Consider the following 19,317-nt stretch of genomic DNA (forward strand, 5'->3'; position numbering starts at 1 on the left):
AGGGTCTACAACATGCATGAGCAAAAAAAAAATTCCTTAGCCCCAAAAGCACCCCCTTAAAGCCAAAACTACTCTAGTACCAAATGTAGTTTTTAACCCTATATAATTAATTTATACTCTCAAATTCTTAATAAAATAGAAAAGATATAATGACAAACGCACACATTAACACAAATATTTTATCCTAGAAACCCTGATCTGTGGTTGAATGTTAGTTTTGTTGTGCTAATTTCAACTTCAGATTTATAAACAAATGCTTTTCAATTGCTTCATGTGCATAGGTTCCCTTATGGTGTTTGTGAATGTAAACATGTAAAATTTTCAAGTTTTATGTTAAGTTCATGAGCCAAATAACATGAAAAAACAAGTGCTAAACAACAACAATCAAAATGTATATCAAATCATCAATTTGAACACTTAACACAATGTTTTGATGAAGGAGTTCACGCCTCCTGGGCTACATCTCCTTGGTCCAGCTTCCATGGCTTGGGCCTCTATATTAGCTCAATATGGAAAAAATGATGTTTACAAAGCTCTACTGCTCCTGAAAAACCTGCTTCAATGTGCTCAGAATGATCAAATCATCTAGGAACACCTTTTCCTAATCTTTATTTGGTCGAATTTTGCTCCAGTTATGGTCAAAACTGTTTTCCCTAGTAAACCTCCTCTAAAATTGGAGGAACTCTAGTTAACTCCACTGAAACTGGAGTTACCACCGAAAAAGGAGGTACTGCCAAAATCTCCTCCGAATTAAACTGGAGATTAATTAATGTTAGCAATTGATTAATTAAGCACTAATCGTGCTTAGCGCTAATCCGCACAATTATGCAAAACCGTTAGCTGGCAGCTTAAGCAGAGGAGATCACATGTGGCATTAAATGTCATGGTTATGCTCTTCGTAGTCGTTAGTTTGGTGGTAATGGTCACATGTTTTGGGTAATGCTATGATGACACCAGAATTTTCTGCTAACTTTTAACCGTAGCTGTTATGTAATGGTGTCTTCACATGCGAGGGGGTTGGCTCCCTCCTAACCCCTAACCCACAATTCGTTAAACAACAAATACATTTGGAAACCGTAGTAGGTTAAGATCCAATGTGGTGGTGTAGTGGCATTACATTGTGTTTGTTCAGTGCAGGTCGCAAGTTCAACTCTGTCGACCTGCCATAAATTTTACTGCATGCCGATAGACCAGTCCGACCTTTGGGGAGGGACACGTGGTAGCCTCCGGGCTTGCCGCTTGTCCCCTCCTCATTGGTCCATTCTAAATTAGTCAAGACATGCCACATCACCACATCTGATAACCAACCATAGGATGCCACTTGTTGAACTCTGATTGAGCATTGACCAACCTTTGACCCTGCCCAATCACCTGCCACATCAGCAGTACAGACTGCTAACTGTGCAGTGACTGTACATTTTTTTCAAAAATTCCTCTATTTGGCAAAGTGGAAAAAACACGATATCTTCCTCATACGAACTAGATTTTCACTGAAAAGCATTGCATTGGGATCGTTTCGCTGAGACGGACGTAGTTGTTCAAGTTTCGAGTGATTATGAGAACTTTGATTTTTGAGCTAAATACTGAGCACCTAATCAGACCCAAACCAAGAAATAGGTTATATTTTTAAATATATTCCTTTGTATATTATTACAATACAATATATATATATATATATATATTATATATATATATATATATATATATATATATATATATATATATATATAGATATATCACAACATCCATAAACTTCCAAATAATTTACCATAGATTAGAACATAGATGTAGTTCCTTAATCAAAACTACAAAACCATGGGTAAAACAATAATGCACCACAAAATTGTTAAAGGAAAAAATCATGCATTGAAAATCACCAAAAATAGATGTAAAAAACCACCCATAAACATTTTTTTGGGGGCATTGCCCCTGAACCCCTACATGGGAGGGTTTCACCCCTTTGTGACCCACATGTTGCACCTAATGCAATGTACAATGTATAAGAATAGTCATGCAAAGAATATAACACACACCCAACATTAGCCTTCATTGATGTAGCTTTATCCATTTCATCTCCACCAATAAATCCTCCCATGATTTGACTGAGGTAGATAGAGTAGCCAACTTTGTTAAATGTATCCAAAACCTTGAACAACAATTGCATGTTATCCTCTAAGAATCCAATGCCGAGTACAAGTAGTAGTAGGAATAACATTAAGTTCCCCACAAGTTTTATATTAGAGATAAGGTGTGGTTGTATTTGCAAAAAACACACATCGTAGGCCCCACAAGAAGATTAGACCACTCGAATATGGGTAATACACTATTAAAAAGTTTGTGGGTCAAGTGCTTTTGAATTGAGTTTCCCTCCTTTCCTTGGATTGCACCTAGAATTTAATGTGGAGAGGCTATGACCATATTTTCCACCTATAATAAACGCCTTAGAGGTGATTAAGCACTTGGTCCTACACAAATAAATCTACATTGAATTAACAAAACTATAGTGGATCGTATTATGGAGACAAAAATGAAGGCCACTCACTTGCAAAGTATACATTCTATCAATTTTTCAAATCAAGGCAACTTCTTCAATTTGGAAAGTGTCTCATTGGGATTCAAATTCAGTGAAAGTTTCCCCATCTACTTGTTGACAATGATGGATTCTGCCTATGAAGTCCCAATCAAACCTCACACCATTTGGAATAGGAGCCCCAACTGTAAAGTTAGGCTAGTTGTCATAATCTTAAAGATTTTCCTTGTCTACAATAAACAACACAAGAGAAACACATGTACCTTCAAGATGAACAAGTAATTTATCCTTGTGATGTATTCGATTGCAAAGTGTATAATGGTACTTTTACGGAAAGGAAGAGAAAGTGAGTCTTTAAGAGAAAATTAATAGTAGTATACTAATAAAGACACACACATACATGTGAAATAATCGTTAGTCATCTTACAAAATAGTTCAGAAAGAAATAATGATCATCAAAGCATAAGACACATGATTCAATGATGCATACTAAACCCAATGAAAGAGTTCATTTTCATTAGTATGTGTTAACATAAACATACACGACAAACAATGAAGGAATAATCTTACAATCATTCATGACATATGTGTGAAAAGTGTGCTAGCTCCAAGAGCTTCAAATTATTAAGTGAGAGTCCCAAGATACACCATTACAATGATACAACGCTAGTTCCAATAGTGGCACATTAGGCAACTACTTGCTTCAAAATCCTAATATTCTCTCTTATGCCTAGTTTGATAAGATAAGGGGGAAGGTCCTTTTCTTTTGCTATGAGGGTGTATATATAACAAATGAGTTGAATCTCCACCTCCTTTGTGACTCTTGAGATCCCCTTATGACTCTTGAGCTTCCATGTGACCTTTTGAACTCCTTTGAGACCTTTGGACTTCAATATGACTTTTCACATTCTATGAGTGACCTTTGGACTTCCAAACACTTTACATTTTCTCATTTTGGGGATTACATAATTAAGTCCACAAATGATGTGGCAACGTACAATGACACATGAGACTCTTGAGGTTACACTTGGAGAAGCCATGACTTGGCGCTGATGACATGGAACTTCATACTGATGTGTCAATGTTAAGATTTCCTCCTTGTTGCCATATTTGTATCTTCAAGATAGGTTTTGCAAGTACTTCATATTCATCCTCTAAGAGGTTGGGAACATGTGGATATCTCTTTGTGTTCTTAATATTCCTTCTTCTATCGTGATCTAGTTTCCGTTCATCTTCTTGCTTGATGATATCTTTGTATCTTTATCTTCTCAAATGTCTTCTTACATGATCTCCTTGGCATCCTATTTGAGCATCATCCTGTCATCTCAAGATAACAATATCTACAGATGGAATTAACTCATGAAAAGATGATGTCAATCTGAAAATATCCTAGTCTATCTTATTCTTCATGCAACACATTGATTGAGGCGAAACAAAGTGCAAGATTGAGGAGGAGGCTCATGGATTGCACATTGTGTAGTTCTAGGGGGAAGTGATGAAGGTCTAGTCGCTATGACTGCGAAATGCACAGTAGATGAGGGACTGGAATGCATGATTGTGTAGTTGAGGGAGTCAATGATGCAGTGAGGTAGGCTTGCTCACTGTGATTTTGCAATGCACAATTATGGGAGGAATGGGATAGTGGATTGCGCAGTTGAGGAAGCTTGATTACTAAGATGTCGTACTGCACAGTGGAAGCATGACTGGGTAGTGACAATGCCATTTTCCAGTATAGGAGGTAGGGGCTAAGCACTGGGATTATGAGATGTATAATCCTTGGATGTAGTGAAAATGTAGTGTGTAGTTCTAGGAGGTAATGATAGCTAACTGATGACTGAGACTATGCAATGCATAGTTCAGGGAGGCAAGATGATGAGTGGTAGGTCAGGAAAGTTGTGAAGAGAGGAACATTCTAGAAATTTACTAAGTGTGTGATCAGTGAAGTGAAAGATGAGACTAAAACATGTAACAAGGCTTGAGCATGATCATACACATTCCAAAAAGACACTTAACACCTAAAATCAACATTCATCCATTGAAACAATAGTAAAATGAAAATTACATCTACGTGCAACACTTGAGATACACTTTTCAACACAAGTGATGATTGAAACAAGAACGTGCATAGTACTTTTGGAGTAGGTCTAATACATATATCTATGACATATTAAACCCATTAGTACCAGAGAAAATCCCAAATCTGCATCTTAAATATGAGTTATAACTCCCTTTCACAAAGAGCACCAGTTCCCTTAACAAAAGATGACACTTGGAATTTATTCACAAGGGGACTTGGAAACTTAGAGAACAAGTATGGAATGAACATAGTTGCTAGAAACGACAACTCACATGACCAAAGAGAGGCTATAGAGTTTGAATATAGGCTAAAATTTGGAGGGTGTTGTAGCAAGGAAAATCTTGGCGACACACTAGTAGAACTCCAACTTCTCTGTTCTGGTCTAGCTTTAATCAAAGGGTCTATTATTTCAGGAAGTATTGATTCACCATGTGGATAAACTAAGCTTCCCCGTCTAACCTAGTTATAGGTGACATATCTCCTACTTATTTCTCGGTTGAATATATTTACAAATATTACTGTATCTCAATTGTTTCTATATAGGGAAAGGGTAATATGTAGTCACGAGTTTAAGATGATCATCGTTTTAGTTTCATCTTCAGTGTTTCTCCACTGCTAGTAGGCTTGTTCAATACCTCGATAGAGTCACTACAAGAAAAAAATCATTTCTTCACTACCAACAATCTTGATAAAGTTACTTTCTTCACCTCCCTACGCAGGAAACCTTTCTCTTCTTTCACCTCTTATTTTATTTCAATATGCTCATTGGAATTTTATCAGCATTTATATTGCCAAGGTGGAAGAGGTATCCTAGACTATTGAGAGTAAAAGAGGTTGTTCCCTTGGATACTACTATATATCTCTCAAATTAATTTGAACACTATTAGTTTTCCCCTTTCCCTTCTCTACTTGATTGGATCAACATTCAAAACACTATTCAATTACAATATCGAGTCAAGGAATGAAGATCCTAGAAAACATAGAGGTGTCATGGTTTTTCTCAAGGCCTTCCATTCGAGTGGATCATAATTTCCATAGAGACATCAGTAACCTTAAAGATATTAGACCAAGAGAAAGAAGAATGACCTAAAATTAACCAAGTGTTGTTGTATGTCACAAAGCCCTTTTAAACTTTTGCCACATCCATTGGAACCAGACAAAACACTTTCACACAAGGTTTTATTCACAAAAAAAAAAGACAATGAAAAGGAAACAACATGACATGAACAAACAAAGAAAAAAAGGACAAGGAAATAAATATGTAGAAAGGTAGGGACACATCCCTACACTATTATTGGAAATAACACTTGAGATCTTGTCCATTGACAGGAAGAGAGTTCATCTTCCCATCTAAGGATTGAAGACAATAAGTATGGTGGCCAAGCTTATCATGCATAATGAAAGGTTTGATCCAAAGGGATTGGAACTTAGTTTGTTTACCTTTCTCTTCATGGGATTTATCCCACTTCAATACTAGGTCTCCCATATTGAACTCCTTGTTCCCCATAGATTTCTTATCAAACCAACGCTTGATATGACTATGATGAATAGAAAAAATTTCTTTTGATTTCAACCTTTCTTCCTCCAACTTAAAAATGGTGTCTATCCTACTTTAAACAACTAGATATGGTTTACATTTGGATTCTTGAGAAATTTGAAGGGTCAGGAGGTATATATTTAGAGGAAGGATAACTTATTTTCCATACATGAGGAACTAAGGGGAAGTCTACAGAGAGGGTTTTGGTGTGACACGGTCAACCCATAAAGCATTCACCAATGCATTATGCCAATTCCTTTTATTATAGTAAACAATTTTCTTAAATATGTGAATCAAATTTATTGTTAGACTTAGCTAAACCGTTTCCATGAGGATATTAATTAGACACGCGCTTTAAAACAATACCATTTTCTAATGCAAAACCATAAAGTTTTAATGATGAGAAGTAAGTTGCATTATCGTAAACAAGTGACATGGGAACACCAAACATGGTGATGATATTTTGTCTAAGGAAGTTAATGACTTCCTTCTTGTTCACTTGTTTCAATGGAACTGCTTCAGCCTAGCGGGTAAAATAATTTGTAGCGGTTAAGATATATCAGTGTTTCTTTGTGAATGTGGAAATATTTCGCCAATAACACCCAATCCCCATTATTGAAAAGGTTCCTCAATAGTAATGGGATGCAATGGGGTGGTTGAATTCTTATTGCAACCAATGCATCTTTGACAAACAAAACACTTATGAGTGTAGGTGTGTGCATCCTTAAATAGTGTGGGCCAGTAATAACCATCTTGCATGACTTTATGTGCACTAGTGTCACTTGCATAGTGTCCAGTTGGTGACACACTGTGGAGGTATTTAATACCATTTCAGAGTCTTGTGCTTCTAGACATCTAAGAAGGACACCATTGTGATGCTTTCGAAAAATCACCCCATGTACAATCTGATATGATAGATATTTAAGTCGAAAACTCTCTTCTATTTCACTGATAAATGCAAGGGCAAGGTGCCATGCTCTATATATTGTCGTACATTGGAGTACCCAGGTGTGGCTGCATTTGTAGGGGTAGACTATTCAACATTGCATATTTCTATTTCTTGTTCCCATCCAAAGGATTCCTCTTTTGGTGAATTAATCGCTTCCATTGTAAGCTGACAGAGATCGTATCCTTTTATCATATGAACTGGTTTAAATTCTAGATCATATTCTTGAAGGCTTGTGATCCAGTTGGATCTCCTCTCACCCAACTCTTGTTGTACGAAAATCAATCTAACCGTTGGGCGAGGTGCAAAGATGATAACATGAATTTTCATGAGGTAATGTCTAAAGTGCTTCACTGCCTTGTATACTACATAGATTTCTATCAATGGTGGGATAGTTCAATTCATATCCCTGTAAGCCAACACTCATGAATCATATAAGCCACTAATTTCCTTGACCATATTTATGAGTGAGAACAGCTGAAAGAGATGTGTCAGAAGCAAAAGTATATAACAAGAAATCTTTTCCAAAATCTGGACTATACAATGTTGGGGCTTTGACAATTGCTTGTTTAATATGGGTGAAGGCTTATTTATCCCTTTGATACCACTTGTAAACTGCTTCCTTCTTAATCATCTTTTGTGATGACTTCGCAATATGTGCATAATCTAAGATGAACTTTCGAAGGAAGTTAATTTTCCCCAAGAACGATTGCATGGATTTCTTATTCATGGGAAAGGGAATCTATGAAATAATCCTAACCTGTTCTGAGTCTACTTTAATTCCAGTCTTAGCTATAATGTGGCCGAAGAGGTTACCCTCAGACATTCTGAAGATTCTCTTCTTAGGATTTAAAGATGCACCATATTTTTGACATCGCTAAAAAATATGCCTTAGAAAATGAAAGTGCTCATATATTTTATTTGAAAATAACGTAACATCATCCAATTACACCACTACACTTTGTCCAATCAAACCATGGAACACGATTTCCATAGCCCACTAAAAGGTAGCACTTGCATTGATGAGTCTAAAAGGTATACACTTAAATGCAAAGGTACCCCACTTAGTCCTAAACATGGTTTTATGTTTGTTACTTGGTTGTATCTAGAGAATCCATCTAATAGAGAGAACATCTATGACCCAGATACCATTTGAAATATCTTCTCCATAGATGTCATGGGATAATTGTCATGATTTGAATCCCAATTGAGGTTGCGGAAATCAACACACTGGTGTATCTCTCCAGACTTATTTCTTACAAGAACCAAATTAGAGACCTAAGTAAAATTCCAAACTTTGAATATGATTTGAGCATCCAACAAGTTTGTTAGTTCTTTCTGAATAAGTGGTTCAAGCGTAGGATGATATTTTCTTAACTTATATTGAAATGGCTTTACCCCTTCCTTAATGGGTATCACATGCTGTATAATTCAGGTATCATAAGTTTTCAAGTCATCGTATGTCCACACGAACACATCTCAATACTTCTTAAAAAGATGAATAAATGCTTTTTTCTCTTGAGGTGTACAATAGGTGTCGAGATTAATATATTTCAAATCTTATTTCATACCCAAATTTACATTTTTGTGCATCCGTGTAGAATTGTGAGTCTTTGCATTAGTTGGCCCCTTAAAATGGTTCTATAGGTCACACAAATTCTCTAAAGATACCACACCCTTGGGCATGGGGTTTCTTTTATTTTCTTGAGATGCTCCCTACAAGGCTTTCTCGTGCCCATCTTCATCGATTCCCGAATCTTTAAAAAAATCAGCATTTTCCATTTAATCCAGTATCTGTTGGTCATCATTGAAAACATAGAAATTAGTAACATTATCAGACATGGATTGTTTATAAATAATCTCAACTGAAAAACCATCTCTCAATGGCAATAACCTAGAAACAACGTTAGCTAATGTATCTATGGCTGCATTATGAATTATAGGAACGAAATTAATGTTAAAAGCTTGGAAATATGAAATGAGACGTCATACCTCTTGCTAGTAGTTTCTAAGCATAGGTGACACACATTGAATAGTATTTTGTACCTATCGTGTAACAATCTTTGAGTCACCAATTACCTTAAGCACTTCCACATTGAGGTCCATGGATTTATTTAAACCCAAAATGAGTGATTCATATTCAACGAAATTGTTTGTGCACACAAATTCCAAGCATCATGAGATCATATCACTAGTACAAAATGGCTAATTAATTATTAAAAAATTGTCTAAAATTTGCATATAAATGACCATTTTTGAGTCAATGACCAATAGTGGCTAATTTACAATATCTTATAAAGAGACCAACTTTTAGTTGTATTTAGCATAGTCATTAATTGTTTGTCTCAATTTTATCATCTAGTAGTATATTTAGTCATAAATTTCATCATTAATTTAGTCATTAATTATCACAATTAATGACCAAATATACAACAAAATATACTACTACATGATCACCCAAGAAAACCAATTAATGACCGAAGAAAAATGACCAAAATGTTGGTCATGTTATAAGATAATGTAAATTAGCTACTAATAGTCATATATATGAAAATTTTAGTCATTGTTTGAAACCAATTAATAACCAAAGAAATATAACCAAAATGTTGGTTGTGGTATAAGATTTTGTAAATTAGCTACTAATATTCATATATATGCAAATTTTAGTCATTGTTTGAAACTAATTAATGACCAAAGAGATATGATTAAATTTTGGTCATGTTATAAGATATTGTAAATTAGCTACTAATAGTAGTATATATGAAAATTAGTAGCATATATGAAAAATTTAGTCATCATTTGCAATAAAAAACTTATCATTTACAGTAGTCATTTATCTTTTTTTGGTAGCTTCATATTCATTATAGAAATGACTAATTTAGTAATTTATATTCATTTCATTACTTTCATTAATAATCATTATAAACGACTAATTTAATCACTGTATATTCATTTAATTTGTGTTCACTATTAATCAATATAAACTACTAATTTAGTACTTTTAGATTGATTTTAGGTGTTCATTATTAATCAACATAAATTAATTAGTATGATTTTGCAACTAAATTAAAAAATGTCATACAATGTGCATGTTCATCTAATATGAAAACGAAAAGTTACATATGTTAATTACACTACTAAATAATATCAAATACAACTATAAATAATTTCAACCACATAAATTATATTATAAGAAATGTCAAGTATTACAATATCAGTGTCCAACTTAATATTGGTTGGACTACAATTTACACATGAAACATTGTTCCATCACTTCAAAACATTATCATTGTGTTTCCAGGGCATTGCAAGTGAATTCACAAACTCTAAAGACTTGATCGTTAGTCTGTACATGTGTGTCTCACATAGGATATTGGCTTTAAGAGTATCACAAGACCTATTCTCTTCTCGATCTCTTATAGCATTTGTCGCTCCAATGTTATTGTTCTCCTCTTTCTTCAATTTCTATTTCTTACCATCAATACTGAGTTCCTCTTTTGAAAATGAAAGAAGATACAATGCAGAGTATAAGACATGAAAGATGATGAACACTAGAATATAAACTAAAGTAGACTATAAAATATTTATACGACATATACCTCAACATCAACAATGTCAATGTCATTTTTCCCCAGAAAAGAAAGAAACTCAAACAAGTTTTCTTCAGTTGGGAAATAATGGCCATTATGTGGCTAGATGACCTGTATAAACAAAGCAAATAAAATGTCACCATAAAAAAGAACACCTTAGGAACTTAGTATTCAACCTTCAAGAAAAAACCAAACACAATCATGCCAACTAAGTTACATGCTAAAAGGTCAAACTATCGATAACTTGTGAAAACAAATGGAAAGAAAAAGACAACATATAATAAACAAGAGCCACATGGTGGAAATGTCACTACTTTTGTTTTTTGCACATTTCCACCACCTGGCTCTTGTTATAATAAGTTTAATAAAAAGATAAAAACAATTAATATATCTTAGAAGAATAAAATATGAAGTAAGCAATTTAATTAATTAAATAAAAAGATAAGTAACTTTAAAAAAATTGGTTCTACATAGATAAAATATTATTTTAACTGTATAACAATTTCTTATTATTAATATACTGAAAAAATATATAAATACAAATAGAGTTTAAAGTGGAACCTATTGCAATGATCAAAGTGGCGTAATTGAAAGTTGTACATTTTGGTGGCAATTTCAACTTTCACTACCTTAATTCTAAGAATCATCTCTATAGATATAATATCAAAATTCATAGGAAAATTATGTAATCAATAATATATTAGTTAGACCAACTACAATGATGACTTCAAATGTATAAGGACATTAAATTTGTTTGCAAATAACATTGATTAGAGGAAGACCCTGAACTACTACAAACTTAAAACATCCAATCTTTTCCATTTCCACAAGGTAAGAATAACCTCAAAACAAATATGACACAAAAATAATAGAAAAGCATTGATATGCACACCTTTCTAAGAATACCACTTTGACAGCTACCTCTCTCCTCCACTCCAAACACAAACATGGAAGCTCAATAGTCGTGCAACTCCTTAAAGCAACAATTACCAATTTTCACATCTCTCTTTGTTTCTCTCTCTCTCTCTCTCTGTCTCTCTCTCTCTCTCATATGCAAGAAAACATACATAAGGATGCATGAATGCATCATACATCCTATAAAAACACTATCATGGAGAAGAAAGTTGATGATCACATGGGATCGATCCTTGTTTGCATCAAAGGTAAAAATAGGAACACTCAATACAGGGTTGGAGAATGGAGAATGCCTCATATATTTTACATTTATAAGATACACGAATACTAATAAGATGCACAACATATGCGTCCATAAGGAAAAAACATAATTTATATAGAGGAAGGTAATGGAGATATGATATAATAGACTCCTAAAAAAGGGTATGTTAGGATCACTTCCAAGCATAGGCACCAACTGTTAAGTAAAATTCAACAATGACTGTAACCCTTGAGACATTAGAGTCTACTTGTGACTTAACATAGTAGTGACAAACTAGATAGATCTCCTTAGTACAACAAACCATTGTCACATTGAGATAAGAACAAAATCCTGATATTGACATATTTATGTTATTTGCAATATTTTGTATAGTTAATTTACATACAACGATCCTGTGAACATGGGTGACTATCTATCTCTCCATTTTATGGATAGAAAGGAAAGGCCTTGTACGAGCAATATGTCACTAACTAGCTTCGGTATCTACAACTAAAATCTTTGCTACAAAAAGCAGAGCATACATTCCCTCTAGTCTTTGTGCGGGCTTAGAAGAGCCACTTTTAGCAAGTTGCATCAATGGCTCCACCAAAAATATCATATGGTTGAAAAATACAAAGCAATTAATTCAATTAATACCATCTTCAAAAGAAATTTCAATATGCGAATATTTCATTTAAAACAAAATATTTAAAGCTATAAGATCATTTATAACTTGAAACTTTTGAACCATTAGAGCTAGACCACAATATTTACCCGTATCAAAATCTTTGAGTTCTGGCATGCTAATTTCAGACTACAAAGGTGTGCTCTTCACAAATTTTCCTTCTCTTTAAGTCTCATAGCAAAGAAAAAAGAAACATCATTTACAAAGCCATCTATTGATTTTTCAATCCAGGAACCCAAAAACAACAATATTGCAATGCGTGCCTCGACATCCCTGTATTTTTTTTCCAAGAAAGTTACTAAAAAAACAAATCAAATAGTATAATAGAAAAGAACATATCCAAAAATAGAAAAAAAAAAAAACTAAACCTGCACAATGGTTGTAGGACCAGGAGTTATGTTCATGCACATTTTGAGTCCTTCTTGGACCTGTCATTCAAACATAGAAGTTATCCACTGTTTATATAATTTTTCTAAGTTTCTATTGTCAACTACATCCATACACAAAGATTCATTTCTCCTTCTGTGCCACTAAACAACTATCCCCATGCAGAATCCTAAGAGAAAATTTAGGTGCCATGTCAAGAAAAAGGACTAGGAAATCACATTTGCACTCCTCTAAGGGAATAATCATGGATTTCAAACATCAACATCATAGCCAGTGTACATAGGAAGAAAATGGGATACAAATGAAAATGATGAAATGTCCATTAGGACTCAAATCTCTTGTATAGACCCTTTTTCCATCACAAAGGCCTTGGACCAGGCTGCTAATGCTTCCAAAATACCCTCCTTGTTAGTATTAATGAACAAAAATGTGAGACATCCAAAGCAGAGCACTTGACCTTTGATTCCTTTCACAACTTCAATAACAAGGTATGTGAGTGGCATGTTCGGCATGTTGTTGCCATTTTTATTGGGATTATGACTTTCTATAACAAGTTTCCCAGGGGGAACTTATGTTTTGAAAGTGAACATTGGGCGTTTATCCTTGTCCTGCACTCTATCTTACAAGTTTTGATCAACTAGTACTCATTCATCACAAATTTATTTATCTGGGCAATTGCTGGTCTTACTTCAGCAATGACCCAAACAACTAGTGATTATCCATGTCTATAGTCACCAACAACAAAAACACCATCAACACTTGTTGCAAAATTAACGAAGTTGGCTTTGAAATTTGACCTGTTATCCCTTTCCATGTCAAGCTTCTCTGTAATAATATGTCAAACCAAATAAAAAACTAAAATTAGAGTAAGGAGGTAAATGGAGAAATTCTAGAAAATATGGCATGTGTGTGTCTAGTATCTTTTAGACACATAATATAAATGTTGAAAATATGTGTATTCAACGTTATGGATTGGGAAGACTGCAATATCACTGAATTACTAAATTTTCCAAAGAAAAAAATATATTCTAGCAATGAATGTTGTGAACTAAATTCAGATTGGACCTTAATCATTACATTGTGCTTATCAATAAAAATTTGAAGTTTTATATCACCTTAGTCACAACTTTGATGCTTATAAATATAGCTTACGTGTTCTAGTCCAAGAAATCCCATTGTAAGAAAACAAGTTTTGCTTCTATAATCTCATTTGTGCCCTCCATCTCTTTCAATTGGAACTTTCCACTCTCATCTTTTTCCCATTTGACCTTGATCAATTCAAGCCCTTTATCATTTCCATTGTCACCATCTATAGAACTTTTTTTCAACACTTGATATGACTTGGGATATTTACCAAACTTGGTAATAACTTCCTGGTGGCCATAATCTACTCGAAAAACCTTAGGCCACTACGAAAAAGTGAACAAAGACCCATAATCATGGAATTGTACTAGGATACAACATGCTAGAAAATAATATATAGCTAATTTTTATTTAGATGAAGATGAATAAAGACAAGCCTAAGGACAAAGATTCCAAAGAGCACGAGAATTGTGGGGGTGTGGAAGGAGCTCCAAATTCACAACATTACTACATCCATGTCTTATGGTTGTTTCTATACAACCAGTTCTAGTGTCTCCTCTAATGAAAACCAACCCTTTCCCTTTTGCATAAATAAACTTTCCATCTTGCAATCCATTGACCAAAAAACTCTTGGTATTTGAATGAGGGAACTTCATAGAAAAATGTATTCCCATTAATTCATGGCCAGGCATAGGAAGATCCTTGCAGTAACTATATATATAATAAATTGACACTGTACAACAAGGGCCTTGACTCCTATGGGAAAATTCTGAATTAAATCAAATATAGAAAGTGTACCTTGGTTTTGTTGCACTACATGCCAAAAGTAGAACATCATTTTGAGTGTGAAGCTTCTCCACAGAGAAAAGAGAGTCAACTCCAACATTTGCATTCATAACAAAATTAACACCTATTCAAACAGATAGATTATTTTCAAAATAATAAGCATCATAAGACTGACATTAAGAACCATAAAGGAAAGACACATACCCTATCCTCTTCTCAAGTGGATGTGGAACCATATATGTTATAGACATTTTTGGGCACTGCAACCCCAATCAAATATGTCCATAAACCGACGGCTCCTAAGTCCCTAAAAGTGTTGTTCCATCCCCTAAAAGAACAAGGTCAGCTGATTACATCATCTCCCAGAAGTTCTCCATGAAAAACTACTCAGAACTGGTCAAAACTGGACCATCTCACCTACTCCATGGTCAAAGTGCATTGCATCTCACCTAAATGCACACGGGAGGTGTGATGCATACTAAAAATCCCTTCTATGGGGTGCGATGGGCGAGAGTGGACAAATGGTAGAGTCAATTTGTGAGGTCGATGATCATGGAATCTTCCATAAACTTCTTCTGTGACACTTTCCTCTCTGCATTCGCCTAGGGATGAGTAAGAGATCATCAATCTCCAAGTGGAATCAAGAACTATCAGAGAGAGGACACTAATCAAATCTCATAATCTGACTCACCTCCTTGCAATCATCTATATATGGATCCCTCATCCCAGAGATCCAGAGGCTGGAATTTTGTATCTTGTAAGGAAGTGCTGCTGGTTTCTTGGTGTAACATCATAGTGTTGGGTGATCTAAGCTTTTCATGAGGTGAAGAAGGGCTTTCTTGCTGAGAGGATGACGCTGGGTCAGAACAATTGGTTGTAATCCTCTTTGCTATTCTTGATATTAATAAAGCTATTCAAGTTTTCCTCCACATTCTTGTATGATTGATGATATATGCATTTCTGTGGTCAATATATATCTGGTCCTATATTGTTTATGATAGTAGATCTCTGTTCTTGGATAGTGTTATGCTGCTTTGATTCTATAGGTGCTCTTTGAAGTTGGGTAGACAAGGAAGCAAGTGGAAAAGATCTATCAGAAGGGAGAGGAATCAAGCAAGGAACCAAGCGCAAGACAGAGGTTGGTCTCCTTTGTTCCCCTCTTATCTACTTCTCATAAAGGAAAACGAAAGTCGTTTTAGTTTGTTTGTTTCTAAGATAGCTACCAGTCTTAGTGGGACTAGTAGCTCTGCATAGACACTAGATTTCCAGATAACAAAATGGTGACTCCGCTGGGGAGCGAATAGATTGTTTGTTTGTCTATATTTGTTTGCTTTATAAACTTACAGACGGAGCTTGAAGTCAAGCCAGCTAGCCTTCGAACTGCATTTGCTATGCAAGTGAAAAGTAGATCAATGTTGCTTCAGTCTATCTCTAGGTTTTGTTTATGAACTGAAAAATTGATTTACAAACTCTCTAATTGCCCTTGTGGTGGCTCTAGTAACCTCCTTAGATCTACCCTTGTGATTTATTTACTGATTATCACTTGCTCGGCCTAAATCCCTGAACTGTGCTGCAAACTGTGATCAAGAACTGGATCAAAAGTCTCGCATTATACCATCGCACCCTCTCTTCAAGGATATCAGTATGCATCGCACTTCTCGTGTGCTGTAGGTGGGATGCATATTGGAATCCCTGTGTAACAGGTGCGTTGATCAGAAAAGGCTAATTTTGCCTCCAGACTTTGGTTTTTCTTCACTCTTTTTAGCTCTATTCAGGAGTTTTGCTGTCTGTAGTCAGTATACCTCTGTTGGAAACCCCCTTCCTTGCCATTATTCCGCCTCCATTGTGCAAAGAACTGTAAATGTTTTTATGTATTGTGAGCCATTTTTAGTTCTCTTTTACAAAGAAGTAGCGTAATTGAACTGTCGTTTCTTGATTTGAAAGTGTTGCAAGTGACGTTTTCAGTCATAGAAGAGAATCCGATTGTTCTTGATAGTCGATTACACTGTTACTCTTGTATTTGATTTGAATTAGTAGTTTTTCAAGTGTCGAAAGCAAGTTTTCAATTCCAAATCACAAAGTGTCGTCATTGTCTTCATTTTGTCTTGAGAAGAAGCTTGTTAGTAATGTCGCTTTGAAAAATAATTCAAATTTGCGCTTAGCTTTCTTTTTATCATTCACACATTAAGAAGGCTGAAAACAAATACATGCATGTGCATTTGCATTTAGACTGTTTGTTGGTTTGATTTAGGACAGTGCATATAGTATGTGCTCTCTGCTCTATGTTGAAAGAATATCATCTCTCTTTCTTTAGTAGCTAGGATTTTCATTGCAAAAAGAAGATTAAACGATTGTTTATCATCTTAGATTGCATTTTAGGAATTGTATATCTACATCACGCGGTGAACCTGAAAGGCAAATTTCTTAAGCAAGATCAACTGTAAAATAAATTTAATGAATCTATAAATGCTTTGGAACCTAATGCACAACATTTAGAAGTCTAGGCTAGAGACGTATTCTGGTGTCGTAAAGCCTGGTAACTGTTGTTTTCATTGCTGGTTGGGTGATTCCTCCACTTTGAGACAATAAGTGCTAGTACGGACTTGTGCTCCCACGTACCGTCGAGTATATATTGGGAGACCACAATAGGCTATATCCTTTATCCATAGGAAGCCGTGTCTATCGCCCTATCGATAGCAATGCACTGAACACAGCACTCGGGAAGATTGACTGCCATACCGTAAAAAGTATTCTGCAATTTTGCGATTGGTTTGGTAATCCCTTTGTCTAGATTTCCAGAGTAGTCTCTTTCGTTCCTTTTCAGACTCCTTAAAGGAAAAGGTCCATCTGAGCACTTGTCACTTCAAGCTCATTAAAAATCAAAGGTGACTAGAGTCATCTTTTGTTTTTTCTCGACTCTTAAAAATTGAAAAAACAAGTTGTGTCAAAGCGCCTAAAATTCATTTAATTCGGAAACATATTTCCCCTTGATTTTTAGTTGATCGAGTAATCCACAATCGTGGAAGAAAGTCAATGGAAACCCTGTCATTCGTGGAGGCTTACGAGTCAACCATCTTTGTCTCCAGAATCAAAACTATTACGGACGAAGCGAACTCATTTAACCGGTTCGAAATCCCCTGGTAAAGTTAGAACAAGTGTTCCAACACCATCAGAGACTTCGGTTACTCCAAACATTTATGGTATCCCTACCTTTATAGAAGAAGTTTCGCAGCCACCAAAGGACAGTAGAGCTGATCCTAGTGTGAAGGTAAACACTTGTATTACTGAACCAGCTCCATCTACAGCTGATTCGGAAGGTGTTATTCCCCAAACATCTGTCGCTGCAGAATCTATACCTTCTTCGACACCGGAAATATTTTACGGACCTGATGGTCTACCTCTTCCACCTGGTCTGATTGCTATAGAAGAGATTGTGGAGGATCCTCCATCCAGTGCTCCATCGCAATTTGGAGTCTGGATCACCCTATATCCTTCTTCATCAGAAATTAGTCTATCGTTATCAGAAGCTCCTGTAGAATCACTAGGAAATCTTTTGGATAGAATAGAAATGTCTGAACAACCGTCAACATCTAGGACTGTGTCATCTGACACAGCAACGGCAGAACTTCTTGCTGTCACTCCGACAATGTTCGCCGGCATACCATCTATCCCAACTAGCTCTCAATTGCTAGATGGGGCCCACTCAAGGGCTATTTCGACAGTATGGTTTGTTCCCGTTTGTTCATCCGGAATAATATCCAGGAACTCTTATGTTGAGTCTCATCAAATTGATCCTTCACAGTGTCAATTTGGGCAGTCCGGTCCTCAAGGGCAAACCATTCCTTTGAGTACCAGATTACTGCCCTATGGGGGGAAATATACCCTTTCATTGTCTCCTCCGGGAGGACAACCATACGAGAGTTCACAACAAAATTCAGGTTATGCTGGAATTACATCTAGCGGTTGGGTGCCAATACTGCCTCAACAACCAAGAGTTGTATACTTGATACAACAATGTCTACCTATGTCAAATATACCAACTACGCCGGCTATTGTGACGGTGTCGCAAGTACAAGCGTTGCATGTTGTATGCCAACCTCATGTTTCTCAGGTTGTAATGCAACAGCCTCTTATCCCTGCGACTCAACCACAATCGCCAACTAGTGGAATGACACAGGCCCAAACGGGTACAACTACCCCTCATCTTGGTCAAACAGCCAGTATTGGACAACAGCACATGGCTTCACAACCATGGCTAGTGCAATATCAACAACCGCAATTCCAACAAGTTTACCAAGGATCTGAGCAACAAATCTTTGCAAATAATGGGTAGCCGTATATTCAAAACGGTCAAAATCAACCATTCTACAATGGTTATGCCCATCAACCTTACCAAAGTTACCAGCATCAAATGCATTATGCTGGTATGCAAAGACCAACTTCCCAGGTGATTCCATCTTATCCTGGGTATGCTTCGCCAAACCTGAATCAACAGTTACCCTTTGTGGCGACTTTAGAGTTACCAGATCTAAATTGGCTA

At 35.7% G+C, this 19,317-nt stretch overlaps 1 pseudogene; it reads right to left on the reverse strand.

The window, feature by feature from the left end:
* Nucleotides 1–19,317, reverse strand: part of LOC149142864 (glutamate synthase 1 [NADH], chloroplastic-like) — a 107,162-nt pseudogene that overhangs the window by 72,882 nt on the left and 14,963 nt on the right.

The sequence above is a fragment of the Pinus tabuliformis genome, chromosome X (genome assembly GCF_031772625.1).
Source record: "Pinus tabuliformis cultivar Carrire ecotype Pingquan chromosome X, CPIR1, whole genome shotgun sequence".
Taxonomy (NCBI): Eukaryota; Viridiplantae; Streptophyta; class Pinopsida; order Pinales; family Pinaceae; genus Pinus; species Pinus tabuliformis.